Source organism: Argiope bruennichi, chromosome 1 (assembly GCF_947563725.1).
Source record: "Argiope bruennichi chromosome 1, qqArgBrue1.1, whole genome shotgun sequence".
Taxonomy (NCBI): Eukaryota; Metazoa; Arthropoda; class Arachnida; order Araneae; family Araneidae; genus Argiope; species Argiope bruennichi.
The window spans coordinates 83,767,770-83,791,089 of record NC_079151.1 but is presented as its reverse complement, the minus strand read 5'-3'; the positions used below and the strand labels follow the sequence as shown (position 1 = coordinate 83,791,089).

Here is a 23,320-nt window from a genome sequence, read left to right as displayed (position 1 = left end):
CGCATTTCGGACACCTTATTGTTTACCATAGTTTTTAACAAAATTACATACCAAATTTTATTCAGTCGAATCATCGTCATCTTGAATACTGGATCTCTTTATGCAATTGCATGCATGCAATTGAACAATACCTCATAGTCAACATGACAGATCGGATTCAAAATTCGATAGGGATCTACTCTTTGGATGCTAAAACTGTACGCTAAATTTTATCTAGCTAACTCCTTACGTTTTTGTCTTTATTGTGTTCACTTGCTCTCAGAGAGACAGATATACTTCATGATAATCGATTCCAACCAATATTTGATAGACGCCAGCTAGTTATATTAACGTCCCGTTTTAAAGCAACACTAGGGCTATTTTGGGACGGACCTTGCAATTTTTCACAGAGATGGCGCGGACGATGTCTCAGCTGGCAGCCCCCTCTCTAAACTTCCGCCCCACACTAGCGAGTGGACATCTGGTCCTAACATGTAATAGACCCGCTTACAAGACGGTTCTTCAGTGGATTCGGGTCTAGAGCATGGAGCCTTTCGGTCCCGAAGACGAGACCTTACCATCGCGGTCCAATATTTGATCGAAATCTACAAGTTTGATGTAAATATTGCATGCCAAATCATGCACCAAGCTTAAAGGATTTGAGTTATAGTGTTTATAGGTAGACATAATTCCAAAATGTGTTTTTCAGATTCAGATAGGTCTGAAACACGGAGTTATCAAAACCTCGAATTTCAATTTTTGGACAAATAGGAAAATCATGAAAGATTAGATTAAAAAGTAGTGAATAAAGGAAGACTTGAATAGAATGATTACATGCTTTTAGGCAAAAATTTTACATGAATATTACCAACTGTAATGGTTTTCATGCCACGACTTCCAAGAATTTTTCAGTAGTTTCTCCGTTTACTCTCCTGATAATCTAAAAATGCATTCGGTTTAAAATTATACACAACTCTTTGCCCATGTTAGCTTTTGCATAGAATATCTAAATTAATTCTGTCTGGATTTAATAGGTGAATGATCTGTTACAAGGATGGGAAAAATCGACCAGAATTGAAGATGAACAACCTAGGCGAAATCGAGAGCGAATGAAGGGTTGGAGCTTTTATTTTCGCATTACTTGACTTCGATTGATGACAAAAATAATTCAAAAATGGATGAATTATCGCTTCATCATCACAAATAAATCTTGAACAGATTGTTTTTCATATTAGCAAATTGCTTATAAGTTAAAGATAGAAGGAATCAAGGCAAGGGGTTGAAAATAATTTAGTCGTGTGCCATCTTTTTGGACTACATTTTCTACAGCCTTTTCTACTCTCATAACTATAACTTCTGTGAACCTGAAGGAGAAAATAGAGCAGGGTAATCATGAAATTTTTATTTCGTTATATCGCAGACATAAAGGATATACTCTCATATTTCAGCTTGCTGACAAATTTTTTTCACATATATTATAATCACTGTAACATTAATGCTGTGTTTTTTTAATTAACAACTTTAACACTTTTGTTAACAAGACATTAACAATTTTAATCGGCATTTGAATGGAGCAAAACTATTTTTATAGATTGTTTCGCCAGATTATAGTTCGTTAGATTTATATACATGTAGAATCTAGAAGAAACACAAACTATTTTCTACAATTCTTGGGAATTTAAACTGTGATCCGATGACGAAATTCTCTGCAAACTTTCAGACCTCCAAGAGGAAGAACATTTAATCTCAAAGAATTTAGCGTGTATTTAGCCCACTAATTCAGCGGTTTTTCGGAATGTAATCCAATTTTCAGCAATTTTACAAAAATGGTATTCAGGTTACTTTTATATTAAATTCAGCTATAAACAATTAAATTTTAGGATTAGTTTTCTTCTGATTGCACAGAATAGTTACATTTATAATATTTGTAGAAAATAATTCCATAAATGAAATCGTACTTAATAAATACATTATACATACATAAATATTTCAATCTGTAGACCATACAAAATGGAAGTTATATATAATTTCTATATTGTATGGTCTAAAACTGGCATCCCAACTAACACTGGCTTGAATCATAATACTTTTTTATTAATATTTTAAGTAAATATTATTAAAATAATATATTTAATAATTAAAGATGCTAATAAAAGTCGATATTTTCTCCTCGTATTTATCAAGGCAATCTGACAGACCAAATAAATTTGGACACCTAGGTTTTTTTTTTTTTTGTCCGGATTAAATGAGTTAAAAGACAGATCGACATACTTTGGATATCTATTGTGAATTTAAAAAAATCAAGGACTTACCTGATTTTTACTTATTATTGCTCTATAAAAATTAAAAAAAACGATTAAATAAATTAAATTCTTAAAAATTAGCTTCTGGAAGACTTATGTTTAAAATTTCTACTACACACGGTAGGCCCAAATTACAATTCCTTAAAATCTTGTTAATTTCCAGTAAGTGTAAGATTCGCGCTAATGTGGCAATGAATTCCCTGTATTAATTCAGTTCTTGACTTCCTGTCATGGCTTGAACCTCCCTATTAATGTTTCAAAGGCTAAAATTCGTAAAATATAATACTCTTGATTTTAATAAAAAATTGAATAAGCAAAACTAAGAAGTGGAAAAATTTGTTTCCCTATTAAGTTACAAATTAGTTTACAAAGGTAATAAGAAATAGATAATTGGGAAAGTTTATTCTACTATTAATTTTCTATTTCAAATGATAAATCATGGAACTAAAGGCATTTATTATAAGCTAGAAAGCCTGACAGAATTCGTTAACAATTAATTCTACTATAATAGATTGCTTCCACTTCTAACATTCGGTGATTAAACGTACCGACTGAATTTCCGCTCCATCATGCGGAAGACTGGAAGGTGGTTTGGCCTTCCGCCAGAACGTGTTAGCCACGTGATGGGGAAGACCCGCGCCGAAAGAGTTTTCCTGACCACGTTGCTTGCTTGAGGCGCCCGCTCTTTGATAGAAAAAGCTTTCTCCAAGCACAGAAATTCATTATGCAACATTGTATATATCATTTAAAGCTAATTTCTCTCAATTTTGTTCTCTAATTTTTATTATGTTACTATCAATATTTTTCTTATATTATTCTACTCTTGTTAAAATGACATATGCAGATTTATAAGGTAATTATAATTGCAATGCCACCTTTTTCTCCAGCAATAGCAATGACCAGAGGCTAAGAACCTTTGAGTTCAAGAACTCCGACAATGCATGTAGTACATTGAATATAAGAATGTATTGTTGAACCGAATGTTGTTAGTTCAGTTCTTGAAACAATTACTAAATCGAGCAAAATTAGAGATTTTATTAAAAGTAAGCTGGTCCCAGGTATATTTTAAGCAATATACGAAAAGCACCCTAGATATATTTTTAAAGTAAGTAAGCATCCCAGGTATATTTTAACGAATATACGAAATTTCGTATATTCGTTTCAGACTGTCCTGATTTTTATTAATCAGTAAATAGATTGTACTAGGAAAAAATTTAAGTTTAAGAACCCCAAATTCTGTAGAATTCTCTTACACAAATTTTTATTCTGCCTTCAATTTGGTCACTTAAACAAATGACAGTGATTGATTAGTTTTACTTGGAAGAAAATAATAACAAACTCTCCTCTCTTTATCATTAGGTTTATTAGATATTCTAGTCCTTTTACTAAATAAAAAAATATTACACTTGAGTTTTATTGATTTACTCTGATGATTTAATTTAAATCATCATAAAAAATCAGGGCGTTGAAAAAGGTCATTTTCTTAACTTTGTAAACATTTCGAAGACAAATAAAACATTCAAATGAAACAAAAATAATGATGAAAATGAAAGTAATGAGGAACAATGTCTCAAGATTTGTAAAAAATGATATCAAAGCAAGTTATTTAAATTTATTAAGGAATTTTTGGCGAGTTATCTAAGCGTAATTATAATAAAAGGATTATTTTATAGAATAAAAATAGTACATTGATTTGCGTTTGATGCTTTCGCTTTAATTACAGTGAACAATAGTGATATATACTATACTAAGTTATAGTATTGTATGAAGATAAAACTTAATAGTACATTTGATATGAATTTTGAAACAATGAAATTCAATTCCAGTTGGAATACTTATTTCTGCCTCCATAAACACAAAAGATAATGCAGCATTATATTCGTAAATATATAACCAGTAATTTTCATGAATATACAATTGATAGTTATAGGATTCAGGTGAATCCAAGCACAGAAGTTTTTCTAAAGTTCGTTTGGTTAAACTTAAGATTAATTTTCGTCAAATTATTTTACGGCGATCTCTAGCTAGTCAATTTATTACAATCCTAAAAGTCGTTTACCATCTATAAATATAAAAAGCTAACTTACGTGGCATAGAAATCGCTCTTATTATTTATTTTCGAATGGCAACAGTTGAACATAAACAAATCGCTATACGAACATTTTAGACTGTTTCATAGAGCGCTTTATTTTCCACAATTGCATTTAATTCCGCACTTCGCTAATTAACCTCTTCTAGGGCCGTGGGAAGTATGCTTCCTACCAAATTTATCAATTTTTGTATGAAATTATGTAGGTTGGCATAAGTTCTGACAAATTTTTTTAGTAAGTCAAACTTAGATGCTTCACTTCTTTATCTCAGACAAAATGATGTGTCTTGATTTGTTACTTAATTATTAATTAACCAAATTAATTAATCAAATTAAATTAAATTTATCTAATACGCTAAATGAATCCCTTTTCTTGTTCTAATTTCAAGCCCAAAAATATTTTAACATAATATGACTAGAAAAAAATGGCCCTTTAAAGGGTTAAGGAATGCAAAATATTAGAAATGTTCCTGAGAAGACTCGACGTGATTCTAAAAACTCCCTTTAGTGAGAGAAAAGAGAATATAAAAGAAATGAACGATGTCAAACAAAAAATTTCATCGCGCATGAAAATAGGCTTAAACCTCACTCGATAGCCAATCGCTATAACTTACCAATGGAAGTTTATGACTATATCTCCCAGAACTATATATTGAAAAAAAAATTCTCATTACCTTAAAATGTATAAAAATTATCATATTAAATTATATATATATTTAATTTTTATGCAATTTGTTATTTTTAATATTTTTTTAGGAATTTAATTTAATACACAGTCTATAACAATGCCTAATTGCTATCAAGAAATTCAAATTTACTTATAAAAACATTCAATAGCGTGCTTTTGCTAATGGAAAGATTAAGATGAAAAAAATGTATCTTGTTTTTGGATATTAACATCGAAATAAGAATTTCACTTCTCTTATTTATAAGTATCTACAACACAGATGATAAATCCGTGCGGCGTATTTTATCCCTTTAGTCCCTTAACTTTGTACTCATCATGTTAACTTATATTCGAACAGATTTCCTGAACAGAATTTTCTCATTTTCCAAATTTGATAGAAATTTACAGATTTCGTTTTTTTCAAGTCATCTCTGCCACACACAGCCAGGCATTTTGCAAAACGGTATTTTTCAAACTCACGGAAGTCTAAAGCGTGGAGATTCCTAAAAATTACGATTTCGAAATTTTTTGAGGATTACAATACTTTCTCGATATTTTGCATATGAGTAATTAAAATGAACTTCATGACGAGTCACCGAAATTTTTATTGAATAATTATATGAGATACAGCATAAATTATATATAAAAAATATTCTGTAATGCAAGAGTATAAGACTTTGAATCTTATTTTTTAAAACGCACACGTTTGGTTTCAACAGAAAGGTTTGGTATTAATTGATGTTTAATCCCTTCCGATTTAATTTAAAATTCAAGCTTTAAGCTAATAAAAAATTAGAGAGATACATAATACAATGAACAAAACAACGTAAGTTTTTTATACCAATACAAATTATACGACTGTCAAAATTTGAGGCTCAAAAATATTTTGCTGAGGAAACTATTAAGCGAATAATACACACAAAAAAATTAATGGCAACATTTAGTCAGCATTAAGCCTGGCGAACAAGTTGGTTGTGAAAGGCGGCTAGTTTCTAATACCTATTCAAAATGGTGCACTTTTGGAGACTTTTTGGATGGATGGCACAATTCTACCGCGTTTGCCGAGGGAAAAAATGGACACTAAGCTTAAGTCTTCTGTTCTCTTATCTCGGGACAGCTGTATTTTGTTGAAACATGCTCCTAGTCGTCATGGTAACATGTTGTATATTTATTGAAGATATTTTTTGCATTCTGCCAAAAATGACCCCCACAAAATTTAAAAACCTCTATCATTGTAGTTCTCTTTCACCAAAGTTCTGATCTTTCATATACATGTCAGCACGCTGAGAAACAAGAAACAAATTTTCTCCTAGTACAATTTCCAAGATTTTCTTTTATCTATTTATTTGTATGTTGAATTCACTTTTTCGATAACAATATGTTGCAAGATTGATTGTTGCAAGATTAATATTTAACTCATCAGAAAGAAGGCACAGATCAAATATCACTCGTTTGTTTACGTTTGAAAAGCATAATGACATGATTCAATTGATGTAAATGGTGTCAGATCTTATAGTTAAATGTAGTTTAATAGTAATTTAAATATAGTTTTCGTTACACCTGCTACAATAATATGTTTTCGAAATACGTTATTTCGATCTCTTCATTTTTTTTATTTACTTGTTTTCAGGATAATCTCCAATACTCTCTCGTTTTCAAATTTTAATGTTTTCTGGACTGAAAAAAAAAATCGTAAAATTCAGTTTCCTTACTACAACTTGATTGGCAAACTGAATAGAAATTAATCAAAGGAAAAAAAGTCACTCTAATCACGAAAATATACAATCGATGCGCAAAAACAAAAAAAGGAATGAAACGAAAGGAAGTAAAACAACTAATCATTTTAGATGAGGTAATGGATTTTAAAGTACTTTGTCATCGTATTTCTTTAAAATAATGACTTGTATTATATTATATTATATTATATTATATATAGAATTCTAAAAGCTGAATAAATTCATATAATTTCTACTAAGAGGGAAGTGATGTAGATTTTTGAATGCCTAATGAAACACAAGAACTCATGAAGTACTTACGCACGAACTAAATATATGGTTACAAAAGAATATTTTTTTTTTATTGGCGACTTAAAGATATTTTTTAAAAAGATATAAAGATTTTTACTTTATTATAAGATGAAGTTTCGAAATGATTGCAAAACAAAGAAATGATAGAATCTGAAGGAAAAATTACATGTTGCGCCGATGGCTAAAATAGCATTATCATATTTAAAGGTTTCAGCATTTCAGATTTTTAAATAATTCAGGTAAATCAATTTTTATAATTACTTCTTTTGGTAAAATTATATTGCGTAGTATAATCAATAAATTCTTTTGGTAAAATTATATTGCGTAACCTCTTTATTCAATAAGAACGTACGTCATGTGTCTGGCGTCGTCTAATGTCACGACGGCAAAGGTTCGCGCCCTGCATCTGCTGAAATCGGTGTCAATAGCATCTGACAAAATCAAGGTGAGGCTTTGCTTACGTCATGGAGCCGCCGTTTATTTCTTCAGTAGTTACCTTCTCTACGTTAGAATTAACGGATGGCGTAGCAAGGTTAAGTTGTCGGATCATTTGCACAGAAAAATCTTTCGCTTTCCAATACACCTCGCCCATGCAAGCAGCTTGGCAGGCAAAGCCCATTCATTCCACGTATTCTACAGAACTTACCATGATTAATATAAAGTAACTCTTTGCTATCATAAATTATATTAAAAGCGAAGGTTATTGACTAAACATTGGTGTAACATGATAATGATGTGAAACCAGTGTGTTACTAGATATAATAATATAGCGTAATTAGTGTGTTGGCGAGAAATAAATATGAATAAATTATAGATAATGCAAAGCACGATTATGAGCAGCAAATGTAATTTCAACACATTCACCTTGACCTCAAGTATTGCCCTTTAGGCTTCCAAGCAGTTATTTGATATTGAGTGACAACCTCCTCACCTTATCATAAAATTTCAAAAGAGTAATTGTGGAAATTATAAATCAGTTTCATCATATATTCAAGTTTTGTGTCTTCCTTTTACATAACCACAGCAACATCTAATAATTTAACCACTGGTTTCACTGCATCTTAACAACATCTACATTAGAATCAAGTATAGATATTTCTCCTTTCTCATATGCTCGCATACGTACCCAGTTCTTTCTAAACTATTTTGCTATGACCAATCAATTGATATTTTCCCAATAATGGTTCTGATAATGAAAGTGCGCTATCATTTTGAGCAGAAAGACTCACATGAAACTTGAAAAAATAACTATGATCGCGTGCAAGAAGTATTGGATTCCGGTAATCGGCATTTTTATTAGACGCAGTAACTCGTATGGAAAATGGAAATTTTGTTTTATTCATGTTGATAGTAAAATAATAAACCGAAAAGAAACTGTGAATCATGATAATTTTATTTTTATCAGCTTTGTTTTTGTAGGCATACAACGTATATAAAATTAAAATAAATCAACAGTACCGAAAAAAATATTTTTTCTCTATTATGAACAATGTAATACGAGTCAGGAAAAGTTAGTCTCCATTTTTATAATCTGGAATAGAATTACATTTTATTCGAAATCAGATTTTTATATAACTCAAAGAAATGATAATGAAATATTAACATTCATTATTAGATAATATGGACAGCGTTAGAGCATCGAATAACAAAATCTTCCTGATCTGAAATTATTCCATCATGAATTATTTTTTCGATCATTTTTATACGGTCAATAATTTTAGTAAGAAAAATATTTTGTTCTCATATACGTTTCTTTTGCATGGAAATATATATGATATATAGATTTATATATATCTAGATTTACACAGATAAATGAAAAAATTTTACATAGAGTAGTAGCTTCAAACAAACTTATAGAATATTTGTACAAATTTTATTCTTTTCACGATGCATGGATGGTGAAACGAATAAGTGATGTTTTTCATGGATTTCAGCTTGCAGAGATCTCTAAATATCAGGCACACGTATATATCTGATCTAAAATGCATGTCTATCTTAGAATGCTTGATATTTAATCTAATTGAAAGAATTTAAAAAGTACGGCAATAGATTTCAAAGGTAATGAATATGGTATTTTAATAGGATTTGAAATTACTTTTAAAAAATGATTATTATCAATTACAATTATATATCACAAGAGAAATACTTAAGAATCAATTTTTTTTAAAATATGCCAAACTGTGGCAACATTACTTTCCTTCCGAGAAGCTTCAATGAACTTTTATTAATCTATTTACAATAATAATCACATTTGCGACTCTTATGCTGAATAAAATAATATCTGAAATTCAAAATTATAACTAACCAAAAGTAATTTAAAAGACAAAATTAACTTGAATAAACTTATACATACCATATATTCATTAAATTTTTACATGGATTGAGATAAATTGGAAATTGAATATTTTCATCTTATCAGCGTGTAAACAAAGTTAAGGCAACACGATTAGAACTGGCAGATTTAGAGCTGGTTTTATCATCAGGTGATCCTATGCAAAGGCAGCACAACAAAGGAGTCGTTGATCATCAAACATAACTGTCATGCGTTCGCCACTTTATAACTACTTCCTCCCCTCATACATATTTATAATTGCAATTATAATTAATTTTTATTAATTATAATTGCAAATTTATTATTTAGTAAGCTAATGGATTATGGATGTTTAAAATACAAATCATTGCTAAAATCCAGTTTTTAAATTTTCCTTCTTCAGTAATAAATTATATTGTTAATTTTTTTTTAAAAAAAAGGATGTATATTAAATAACTTATTTATTTATAACCTAATTTACGTAACATATGAAAATATAAGTACTGAGTAAAATGGGTACTTATTTTTTCATATATTTCATCACAGAATATCAAAAGAAAAGTGACTTGATAGGTGACATTACTTAACATTTCTCTTTTGTTTAAAGCTCAATGAGTGTGATTCGCTAATTGTTGATTTCCAAATATGAGAGATGTAATTATAAGGATAAAAGTACTCAGACAAAACAAATAATTCCAATAATCGTGATGAGGAATGGAATTAAGCTGCCTGGAATAAAAGCAAATTTTGTATATGACCAGAGAAGGAGAACAAAGTGTTCAATTGAGAACATTGTTTCTGTAGTCACGAAGTTCGAATCTCTTTTCCAAACAGTTTATTTTTATGTAAGAATAAATTTAAAAAAAAATTGTCATTTTTTTAATTCTAAATACTGAAAAATTTTAAGCACTGAGTTTTGCTTCTTCAATCCTTAAAATCATTAGAAACGATTTCGTCAGTTGTACCAGAATTGATATTTTCCTCCAACAAATATAGTTGTAGGGATACATACATTAATACAGCGAGTACATTTTAAGCTATACATTTTAGTAAACTTATTTTGTGCTATATAGAAAACAATCACGTTTTGAAGAAGGACAGTGCGATTCAAATTTTTATTCATATCTTTTCAGATACCTAGAACATTTATAGAAGTTGAATGATGAAAAGGTTAAGGTGTATTTTTATTAAAACGGCGCAGCTAATAATTTGAAGCATAGAGGCGACAAATGAAAAAACAAATATTCTGTGTCAAAGCCTCACCATTTTATTGCATACATTTTCTGACAGATTTATGTAAAATTCTTATATTTAATTTAAAAAGTATCATTATATCATTTGAGCAATTATTACAAGAGACAAAATTTGCATGAAATACTTTCTAGAGAAAAAGTAGAATTCTCTAGAAAGTATTTAGGAAATAAATTTTATATTCTGAATAGGCAGTAGTCATGTTTATACGTGAAGGTTAAATGAATAAACATTTTTTAATGATATTTATAGCACATATTCTTGTTGAAGTTAATCTTATTATTGGGAATTATTAAATAAAAAAGAAAAAAGATAAATACAAGATAACATTTTTTGTAATTTAATCAAATTCTGGTTGGGTCGTTTGAGAAAGACCTTGAGAAAAAAAACTAATATTCGCCGAAGGTTGACCTCTGGGAGTGACCATCCGCAATGCCCTACTGACCCACATAAATCATTCTTTGTCCCACATATGTAAAATACTTAATTTCCTCAGAGACTGCCTGTCGCTTGCTCATCGAAATGCGCGAGGGTATGGCCTGCTCCAGTTACACTCAAAGCATATCGTAAATTACTTTGAAAAAAAAACTGATGCACATCAAAATAAAAATTGTTGAACAGTAAAGTATTAAAGGAAGTTGTAAAGAGAGGTTTAGGATAAAAAATAAATAAATGAAGAGACGTTAAAGCAATGTCAATAAGGAATATCACGGCGAGTAGCTGATTGAAAACAAAATATACGCATTCACTGTGTCAGCAGATAAGTTTATACCAATTAGTATAAAAATAAAAATAATAAGGAAACAGGTTGATTTAAGGTTGGATTACTAACAAGGAAATATAAAATGTCATAAAAAATAATAGAGGGAAAACATGTAATCTTTTTCTGTTTTTAAAACAAAAACAATTCTGTGAATTGTATTTAAAAGCTAGTGGAACAGAAAAATAAGTAATAATTAACTGCAATTTGAAAGCATTTTTGGATTAGAAAGTACAAAAAGCCGGAGATATTTTCAGGAACAAAATATCAAACAAATTATTAAACTACCGCAAAAAATGCAAATATTTAAATAATAACCCTCAGTGAGACGGTTTCAGTTGACGATCGGTTTTATGTGAGATAAAGAATTTTTAAAAATTCGATAAATTTTGATATCATATATACAAGAAATTTTCAATAATTCCGACATGAAATTAATTAATAGTGGTACAAATTTACAATTTTACCAATAAATAATGCCATTTTTTGATGTAATGTAGAGATGAAGAAATTCGCCCGATCAAAATAATCTTTCTCTCAATAGTTTTTAATAACGCCAGTCTCTCTTCTTAAATTAAATTAAAGCCTTATTTCCCACTCGAACATTTTATCGCTTTCACTAAAACATACAGCACCACATCCAACTTTGTCGAATAACTTTGATCCGTCCGTGATGATTCTTTTCACTTCCCCCTCCCCACCAATAAATACAAGCATTAATTATCCTAAACATAGTAATATTATCATAAAATAAGGAGGAGTCAATGCTTTCTTAATACAATAAACAAATGTAAAAGGTGTAAGAATCAATCTCTTATCTAAATGGATTTGTTTTAATGAAAAGTAAAATTTCCTTATTTCTTTAATAATGAGATTAAATGAGGACAAAAGGTGAAGATTTGGGCTGCTTCGATAGAAATTGTCCTAGATGATATAAAAGCCTTCGCGATATTTAAAAGTATTAGTTTCTGTACTCGAATTTAAAATGTGTTAGACCAAATTTCAGCGCCATATAACAATTTTTTACAGATTTTTACCTGAATTTCTTTTAGCATCTAATATTATAATTGAATTCCTCGTATATCTTTCAATTACCAGATTCATATATCTTTCAGACCTCATATATCTTTCAATTACCTGATTTCTCTCTCTTTAATTTAGATGTGGAAGTTAGATACTTCAATGACCAAATTAATTCCAAGATATTTTAATTTTTGATCTTATAAATTGAGAAATTATTTATTTATTTATTTATTTGCAGCGAAAAATAGTAAATTCCTATTTGTTTCGATTTTAAAAAGTATACTTTGGAGACTGACTTTTATTCTTTTAACTATAGTTTTCTTAAATTCATAAGAATCCTTGTCATATTAGCAGCAAATATAATAATATCATATACCAATTCATTATAATTCAATATAATTCATATAATTCATTATGCAAATTCACAGAGATTACCACAAGCTAAACTTAAAATGTGAACCCTGTAAATACTTAATACAATTAAATTTTTCATGACCTTCATTGAATTTAAAGAAGCTATCTCAAACTGATAGTTCTCGAATTTAGAAATTATTTTTTAATTCGAGTTCGTACGTAATTAGTTGCTCGTTAATTTAATAGAAAATGAAATTTCGTCGGGAATATAAAACAAAAATTCTAAAAAGTCATGAACAAATACGATGAACATCATAACTTAGAAATTCCACTAAGATGCAACAGACATATTGGCATAGAGCCCAGAAAAACTGGAAACCCTCCACGAAATGCTTTTTAATATCTGATCATGTGTAAAAATACATAAAAGTTTTATTTTGCCTTGAGCTTGAGCAGGAAATGCTACAGAGATTTAAATTTCATGTAGAGAGTATTTATTGCGGTTAAATATTTAAAAAACTTATTTTATTAAATTAAAAAGTTTACTATCATTTTTTCTTCTTTGTGATTTTAAGAATCCAACACATTTAATTGAAGATTTTTTAAAGTTATATGCATATTTGTTGCAGAAAATCATGTTTGATTTAAAAATAATAAATACATTATGCAAAAAAGCAGAAAAATTAAAGCTGGAAAAAGGTATTTAATGATTGTCCATTAATTATCTGAATACAGAAAATCTCGAATTAAACTGCAAGAAATAATTTTAAATAAAAGAAATTCTGAACTTCATTGACCATTTTCTCAAAAGCGAAGACATTTGCTTTCTCATTTTTAAAAAGGAGCGTGAAAAAGCATATAATGTAAAATACAAGTTTATATCTAATTCCAGAGAAAATATGTAAATAAGTTCAAAGGCTTCTACCTAAAAATGGTTTAAACAGAGGGGAAATGAATATTCAAACAAAATTAGAATAATGCCACTGTTTAGAGAGAAATAGCATTTTATATAAATTCCCGGAAGCTAAATGGCGGTTTTCCATTTCCAGAAAGTCTGTTTAGATTTTTGCAAAAGTTAAAATTTGTTAACACGTTTTTGGATACTTTCTTTAATCAATACGAATTAATTTTAAAACATAGGGCGCTTTCTTTGAAAAACGCTTCATTGTTCCCGATGACAGTATTTTCGGATTTTCGGCAAATTAAAAATGTTTTAAAATGCATTCCCAAAGACAGATCTTACAGTCTAAAAGACAGATTTTATAGTCTAGGAATCGTTGAATTTCCACTATATAATATGTTTTTTGATAATGATTCGATAAAGATTGCAGAACTTCAATAATATAAAATATTGTAAACAGTCGTTCATGAATAAAAAAATTAAAATTAAGCAACAATGAGGATGAAGAGTCATTTCATTATCTGGCTTATGATTACACGTGTGTGTGATTTTGTTTTGTGCTTATCTAGAGTTAAAAAGAAAACAATTGTAAATAAAATATTAGAGATTATATTTTTATTGCGAGTGATGAAATATTTAAGGCGTTTTACAAGTTAATTCTACCTAAATCATGATAAAGATGTCTAAGTTAAAAAAAAAAGCTAAATTGTTTACTATTTTAATTCTGATATTATGATTAAGAAATGAATACATAAGGTTCGAATTGTCATCGCTTCAGGTTAATATGTTTACATTATTTCAATACTTTTTGAAACGATAAAATTATTTCCAGAAAAGAAAAATTGTTGGGAAGAAAAGATTAATTTCTTTAAATACAAAACAGAAAAACATTTTTATATTAATCTTAAAATAACAGATTTTAAATACACCTTTTAAAAAGTTAAGTTATGCAAAATGTGATAAATTTAATAACTAAAGGATTCCAGTTTAAAAGTATATACTTGATTTCCATTAATAAAAAACGGCACTTCCAGAATAACCCAATATATGATATAAGCATAATTTTAACTAAAATGCTCGAAATTTAGGATTTTATTTTACATTTAAAAAGTCGTAAAAGAATAAAACTATTGAAAAGTTTCTGTTCAGAAAAATCTGAAAAATGTCAGCTATTAAAATCTTACGACGTTATATTTTAGGACACATAGACGGATATCATGCATGTTTAGTTTGAAAAGACACACACATAAAATATCTGAATTTCTAACTCAAATTTTTGTAGTTATTTAAAACACTTTTATCATTGTAATCCGATTCTCAATGCGAAACGGTCTAAAATTCGATCTTCAAACTTAAGAGCGAGTTTCAAATAAAAGAATCTGAGCTCGTATATTTATTTATACATACAGAATTCATCTCGAAATAAGAAAAGTGCTTTTGTATATTTATAAACAAAAATAGAATTTTTGTAAAAAAAATTAGCATTTACGATAGAGTACAAATGCAATATATTTCATCAAGTTTTGTGGCAGGATTAAAAACTTAATATTATCCTTCAATTAATTACTAAATAAATCGATTTTTCCTTATTGAACAATCAAAGGCTTAATTTTTTTTTAAATTGCAGTGAAAATAAGGCCTCTATCACTAACGAGTCCCAGATAATACCTACCCACCACGCAAAAATCTGACAATAAGGAAATCTTCTATTTTTGAAGGAAATACAATTGCATCGATGCACGCTTACCTAGAAAGACAAAATAATATATATTAGCTGTGTGCAGTTTTTAAGAGTTTCATAAAATTATTAAATCATTATATAAATAAAATACTTTCTTTACAGTTACACAAAAAAATGAAATTTTTTTAAAGCACAAAGCAACAACCTTGAAAAGCAGAATTGCACATTATAAAGATATTAATAATTTTATACTTGTGGTAATGAAAAGCGAGCAGGAAAATATTTCCGACTAATCTATGTAATTTATTATTGCCTTCTTTATTCAGATCACTGATCTTGTACCAAATAATAAATAATGCCGGGGTTTAATGTTTCATTCGTATCCTTACAAATACTCCAAAACAACTATATTTTTAGAAAACAGCTTTCAATAGTTTCTGCCACTTTTATTCCGCAGAAGAGCTATACGTAGCAAATAAGAAAAATATTTTTCCGAATAGTGTTTGTCATCCAGTTGTTCTTTTACGATAATTTTCTTTTTAAATCAGACTATTTTGTTTTAATTAGAAATATGTGAAAAGTTTCTATACACTTTTGATAAAACAAGTGTCCTTCATTTTTTTTTATCTCGTTCTTATTTTAGCGAAATCAAAATTGCACGTATACGTAAAAGCATGGAGAATTTTTGTATCTCGAAATAAATGTACATGTTCTCAAACAATACACAATATGTCAAACATGTGTTCTTCTGAGTAAATTAAATTTTTATGCTTACACGATTTTCAGAATTATTTTAAAATATATGAAATAATTTGATTTAATATATTTTCAAATTTTGTTTCCCTTGATAAAAAAAATCAAGGTAACTTAGATTTTTTTTTTCTTTGTTAAATTCTAAACGACAAAGAAATATTTTACCTTTTAAATGGAATTCAAACATAGGTATTGTTTATCTCCAATATTTTATGCAAGAGATACTATTTTCTCTCAATAGAATGTTTTCTAATGCGGAAGAAATGTTTTGATGCAGTATAGAAGTCAAGAACATGCCTTTCAGCCAGTAAAATATTGAAAATTTAAATTGAAGAATGAAATTAATTTAAAATAATTCAAATTGATTTAATTCTTATTTCAAACACTTTAATAATTTTGATCCGATATTGTTGAAATATATACCTTTAGATTTTAAAATATCGTTCAATACTATAAAAAATGTAGAGCAATGAATTGGCACAATTTAAACTATAAATTTTCAAACTAAAGAATTAAAGAACACTTCAAACAGAATACAATATTTCTCTTTCAGCAAGTATTCATCATGTAGCCAGATAAAATCAATTTTCGAAACCGATTCTATCACCTAAATGCAAGCTAATATTGTTGCTGACATTTTTCTGGCTTAAAATATGTGCGATTATTTTGCACTAGTGTCGTAAGCATGTGGTTGCAACAGTTGAATTGGCAAAGGCCCAGAAAGAAGATAGGACCACAATCGCAGCTATACAAATCGCATACTGCTAGAAAAATGTGGTATTGCACATAATCCATGGCAAATAAGTTACAACACAGTTTTATATAATTCTTAAACTAATAATACAATTTAATATTTGAAAATCTATCATAAGACCGAATCATAAGTGCTGGTAGCAATGTTTTAATTCTTATTTCGGTAGATTATTAACAAGTCCAAATTTCTGAATCCACAAACAAATGCAAATTCGAGAAAACCATAGCATTTAACAGAAGAAAAAAAAATGGAAATTGACATAACCATCAGAGTCTTAGAAATTTTATAATTATTTTACAACTCAATACCGTATGAATATTTGAACCTCTGTTTTGGACTATTAGCTAGTTTAAAGAAAAAGGGAAGCACATTTTTTGTGTTCATGAAATAAATTTTAAGAAGTATTATTAAAATTTTCTAAATGTTTTGTATAATAATTGAATTTTAAAATTTCATAGCTTTGAAACTATTTTTTTTAAATCCAAAATTCTGCGCTTTGCAACATTGTTAAACAGTAAAGAGAAATTTTGATCAATTCCTTTTCATTATTTTCTCTACATAATAAATATTATTTCATAATCAAATAATTAATATAATTTCATAATCTGAAAAATTAATGATACCACAAGTGATATTCACATTTAAAGGGGGGGAAAAGTAAATACACAAATATATCTATAAAATCTATATCAGTTAAAGAAATAAAAGAAGTGAAAACATATTGAACGAGTGCCGAAAATCAATTACATTTGGAGTTCGAATGGAAACCTTACGTGATTGAATGTCGTTTTCACTAGCTTCTTCCTACGAAGCTAAAGTCGGAAAGGAAACGAATGCCAAAGATAGCAGTTGGGGTCACGCAGAAGTAGATAATCGACAGACGAAAAATATTGACCATAGGACAATACAAGTAATAGCATAGTATAAATTGGTTGCTCAATGAAAATTTTTTCAAAGACTATAAAATAAAACTTTAAAACTTTTCATTAAAATTTTCAGAGGAAACATTTTCGTATCATATAAAATAAGAGGAAAGAAAAGGAGCATTCATCGAATTAGTAAAATAGATAAAATATCAAATACTCTTTGCAAAAAAAAAATAAAAAAAAATGACCAAGTCCCAAAAATCACGTAAAATAGGTTCACGAATTAAAGAACTATTAATAATTGATCGAAGAAAACTCCCCTTTATTCAAATATTGTGGGAAATATTTCAGCAATCAATTTTTAATGCAAATTATTTTACTCAGAGCTCTGTAAATGAGGCTTTTCCTTCTGAAGATATTAAATACAGAGGAAACAACTTGGGTAACGTGAAAAAAATCTTAACACGATTCGCTTATTGCATGCGGACGTTTTTCTATTCTTAAATTACAACAAATTGTTTTTAAATCATTTCGATTTGTATGGAACATATTTTTATAAATTTTCTATATTTTTTTTGAAAAATTCTTTCTAAAGCAAGCATATGATCATATTTATAAATCAACTTGAAGTAAATACGAATCGGAAAGGGGATTATTTGGAGAACATTTGATTTCAAGAGATAATTTCTTGTAATATCATTCTTCTAAAACTATCAGTTAGATTTAACTTTCAAATCTTATTATAGGAAATTTGCTAGGATAACGTAACATTTTAAAATATTTAACCATTACTGCAGAAATTGTTTGGAAAAACATGTACGTGGATTTAGTTCAAAACTGAAAATTCTATAATTATTTTGCTCTAAGGATAAAATCATAAAATCGTTTGTACCCTTTTAGACTTTATTTATAGAAAGATAAAATTCCAAATAGTATTTTTTTCTCAGATATTGGGGAGATTTAAAACGAGGATATTCATCAAAATATGGAGGTCGAGTTTTATAATGATTGCATTAATATCTCTTTGTATATGCCCGAATACAAAAAATTAAAACTGATTAAATTCATTCTTACAAGACATTTCTCCTTGTATGTTGATAATATAGCACTTTTTTTTTCTTCTAGCACCACCATTTTCATTCTATCTACGGTTACGGACCTCGAGCCCACCTGTACCCAGCAAGGGTCCACTTTATGAGGGCAGTGGCCGGACGCCTCCAGCTGAGGCCAGGGAACAAGAACCGCGGGGTACCCCGTTTCCTGAAAATGGAGAAATGTTGTTTTACATCGCGACCTCCAGTGGTTTTTCAGAAGAAAAAATATGGGGAGTTATTTTCCCCCAAATTTTTTTTATGAACTTACATGGGCAAATAATGACTGGGTACACCAAAATGTACTTCAGCCTTCTTGTAACGAAAAATGACGATACTTAAGTTTTTAAGACAAAGTTTCACAAAACTTGAACATCGAATATGGAGGATTATGAAAATATTCGAGGGCAGAAAACGTCTCCTTGTCTCCTCCTTTTCTTAATAAAAAAAATTGACATATATGGACATAGTGAATTGTTCTCTGAAACTATTTTTATACCATATTAGTTCCATATTATAAGAAATGATTCTAGCAAGTTTTTAGAAAAGTTCAGAATACTATTTTAAAAGCTAATTTAAATACTCCCATTTTTGGTTTTTTTAAAATCTTTTCATAATACTTTATTTTAATAACTTTCTTCTGTTATAACAATAAATAAATTATTGACAATATCTTGGCATCATTTCTAAGAAATTCTCTTTACTTCTGAAACTCTCCAAACTCATAAAAGTAATTAGATATAATAAGCCTATGTTACATTTTACGCTTACAGATAGCTTACGTTAGTAAGCATATTATATAACTTCAGGGAATATGCAAGAATTATTATATAACTTCAACGAATTGACTTTTTCTGAAAAAAATGATCTGAAACTTCTCATAATTCTGTAGTTTTTTTTTAAATATCGAAATTACGAAAAGTCAAAGTGATACATAATCTAGAATGGTACTTTCGAGTAGTGTAAAGCGTTAAAAGTTTAATAACTGCTTAAGAAATGCTTCAATACGTGCACTTTTTAAAGCATCAAATTCCAAAATCACATTAACATTAAGTATTAATGTTTTTTTTTAATAAAGTTCTATTACTGTTATTCTCATCATTTTTTCGCCAATAGATTGCCATCTAGTTTAAAAATAGCCATTTCATCTATAAATTAAATAATTGCACTTTCTTTATTCTTAAGGAGGTTCATTAAAAATAGAAAATTTCATACGGTCCTTTCATTTTCATTACAGACTGAAATGTGCGATGATTTTCAACTTTATTACACGAGTTAAATTTCCTTTCTGAGTAATGATAAATTCTTTCTAATAAAGCTTATGAGGTACTACAAACCTCAAATTCTAAAAAGTGTTGTAAAATATGTTTTTCTTTTAATTCTCAGGGGGGGGGGATGAGAAAACACAAATGTAAGTTCTTGAAATCAAAAATTCGTTTATAAAAACGACAAAAGTTAAACGACACATAAAATTAAACAAATTCTTCAACTATTACGAAACTAATTTGTTACATTTTAATTTCAACCATAGAAGAATACATATAAGATAAGAAGTCGAATTATGTATGCTGATGTTAAGAATCCACTTTTCTGTATTTCGAAAGTTTTTCTAAAACTTGCATATCTTAAAAAAAATGCAAATAATATTTCCAGAACTTAAGACAAGAAATAAACTAAATGAAATCAACAACAACATATTTCAGATTTCATTTCTTCTCAATGAAGGACATTTTCTTCATGAAGTCTAGAAAATATTTAGATGGCATTATTCTTCTATGAGAAAAATGGAATACCACACGAAACGTCCCGCTGTTTAAATACAAAGTTATTTTACCGTAATGCAAGTAGGTACTCAGTGGAGAATCTTCATGAGGATTACACAGCATTGCTAAATTACATTTTGATATAATAACTCAAGATTTGTACAGTATATTTTTTATCAAATGCCACAATAAATCAAATGTCTTTTTTATTTACAAATCCATCGTACTATCATAAATCCCCAAAAACATTATCTTTTTGATTATAAATATTACTTTATTATCCGAATCAAGGAGGAAAGTATAGAGATAAGTATTTAAGACGCTATTCTGAAATGTCATACGTATTTACGAAATCTGGAAGATAAATATTATAGTTATCAAAATAAATAATTCCTCTAAAAATATATTTTGATTAATTCGTCCTAAAAGATATTTTTACATTAGAAAATCATGGAAGGAGAAAAAAATTTTTTTTTGACATATCAAAATTTTTATAACATTTTTGTTCTAATTATTTCAAAGTATGATGTACGATTCCGACGCGTAATACGTACATTTGTTTTTGGAATTATAATATAGTCACATTTCGGAACTAAGTCAAATAAAGAGAGAGGAGATTATTATAGCACAATTTGGAGTTAACTTAGAAATTTTGTTTTCATGTCCCAGTTGACATTAGCCAAAAATTTAATGGGAGCTTCCAAAAAGAAATAGTTACCTTATCTTTTCTCAAAAATTACTTACAAGAATACTTAGAATGAAAAGACAAAGATGTAATTGAATTTAAGGAGTGTGAAAACCAATTCAATAAAATAATGGAAAAGAAAAAAGTTTTTTTAAAAAAAGTTTTAAAATGGAAAAGAAAAATATTCCAGAAAGTAAGTGCACCAAGAACACTGGACAAAATATTTAGAATTTAAACGTTCATTAAATGATCCTTAAAATAAACCAAAAAGGCGATTTTTAAATAAATTATCAAAATTATATAAAGTATATAATAAGAACAAATGATCACGATATCATACGGTTCGAAAAGAGGAAAAAGAGAATTTAACTTTGCATTTGGAAAAAAATACATCTGAAAGAATAATGTTTAGTAATTCAACGTCATTGAGCTTATTTAACATTCTAACTTGAATGGAACTCGTAATTTTGAAACATACTTTATGGCGGAAGCGAGCTCGATCTGGGAAGATATCTGAACTTTTATACTAGATTTCACTTGTGCTAAACCAACAAACATTAGAGATCTTTAGGGGGATCGGACTCAAAAATTAGAAAGCTCTGTACCTGTGTCAAACAATGATTTGATTTCAGTTACTAATGGAAATTATTTTAACAGCTACCATTAAAAAAAAAAAGAACATATTTATGTACAAAACAACTACTAGCAAAAAAACATTAATTATTTTGCCAAAAAATATGAATAATTTTCAATTTTTAAAAGATGAAACATCTGAATCATTTAGCACTCATGTGGCTCATTTTTAAAAATCTTTATTTTTGCCTGTAAAATCAGTACACTTTTTAACTGTAACCTTCTTTTAAAAGCTTATGTTAATTTACATATGCGAAAGTTAATCACATTAATTTATATAAGCGATAGTGTATTGCTACAAAATTAATAATTAATCCAAAAATGTGAGAAAAAATCAGAGCTTAAAAAACAATTATAAATATTTTAACTTAATATTTGAAAGAGTAGCTCCGGAAAATCTTCAATTATAAAGTTTGAACGGCTGAGCTTCTTTTTATTCTTTGGAGTTATTCAATGCTTGAATAGAAACTTATATTATATATATGAAACATTATTTTATGTGAAGCAGAATTACAGTGTAGTGAAGATACATTTTATATTTTTAAATTCTTTTTAATCCATCGGATAGCATAACTATTTACAAGCAGAGACGCGGACGTTGCATGTCTGCCACAGCGGGGCACAAAGCAGAAGTGGGGAAGAAGCGCCGAAATAAATTATCCCTCGCCTTATATAACCTTAGATTTTGATAGGGAAAATATTTCTTCATAGTGCCAATATATTAATAAGATTCTGATAGGGATTTCTGACGCATGTCAATCACATGTAAAGGAAACATAGGGATCTTTTAAAAAGAATGTACTTACTGGACATTTCTTTACCCCTTCACGCCGAGCTTGTAAAAGTGTCTTCATTTAACCGATTCAGCAATTTTATAAAGCTTCTCTTGAATTAATTAAGTAGAGAAAGTGGAATTGGATCACGAAATAAGAAAATGAACTTACTATGGGCAAAATTAAGATAAAATCTTGAAATTAATTAAATATAAATTAAAGTTTAAAATATATATATATATATATATATATATATATATGCAGAGATTCATTCTATTTTTATATATATATATATATATATATGTAAAAGAAAATGCAGTTGAAGTCATTCCAAACGACGTTTCTTTCCTTCATAATTTCTGCGAAGTTGGCTCGCACACTCGAAACGCAAATTTAGGTATTCAGACTAAGCTTACCCAATAACCATGGTAGAAGACACATTAAGTAAGAGAATTCACGCATAAACCGAGTAAATGGAAACCATGAAATCAATCACTTTTCACTGCTTAAATCAACAAATAAATCCTTTAATGACATTATCAGACAAAAATTTTCAACTTGAAAATAACTTGTAGATAAAAAAAATATTTTGCCAAGTTAATGTTTTACTTTCATTTACTATGTAAAATTTACGATGATTTCCTAAACAGTTTTCT

General features: G+C 28.4%; 1 protein-coding gene across 4 annotated transcripts in view; it reads right to left on the bottom strand.

Annotated features, from left to right (window-relative positions):
* Positions 1-23,320, bottom strand: part of LOC129963232 (sodium bicarbonate cotransporter 3-like) — a 118,744-nt gene that overhangs the window by 52,445 nt on the left and 42,979 nt on the right. Inside the window, exon 2 of one of the 4 annotated variants that reach the window (XM_056077451.1) lies at positions 15,338-15,412. The exons of 2 other annotated variants lie outside the window; for them this stretch is intronic. The gene's annotated coding sequence lies outside the window, so the exon portion shown is untranslated. The remainder of the gene's footprint in view (positions 1-15,337; positions 15,413-23,320) is intronic. One more of the 4 variants, XM_056077460.1, reaches the window with a different exon arrangement.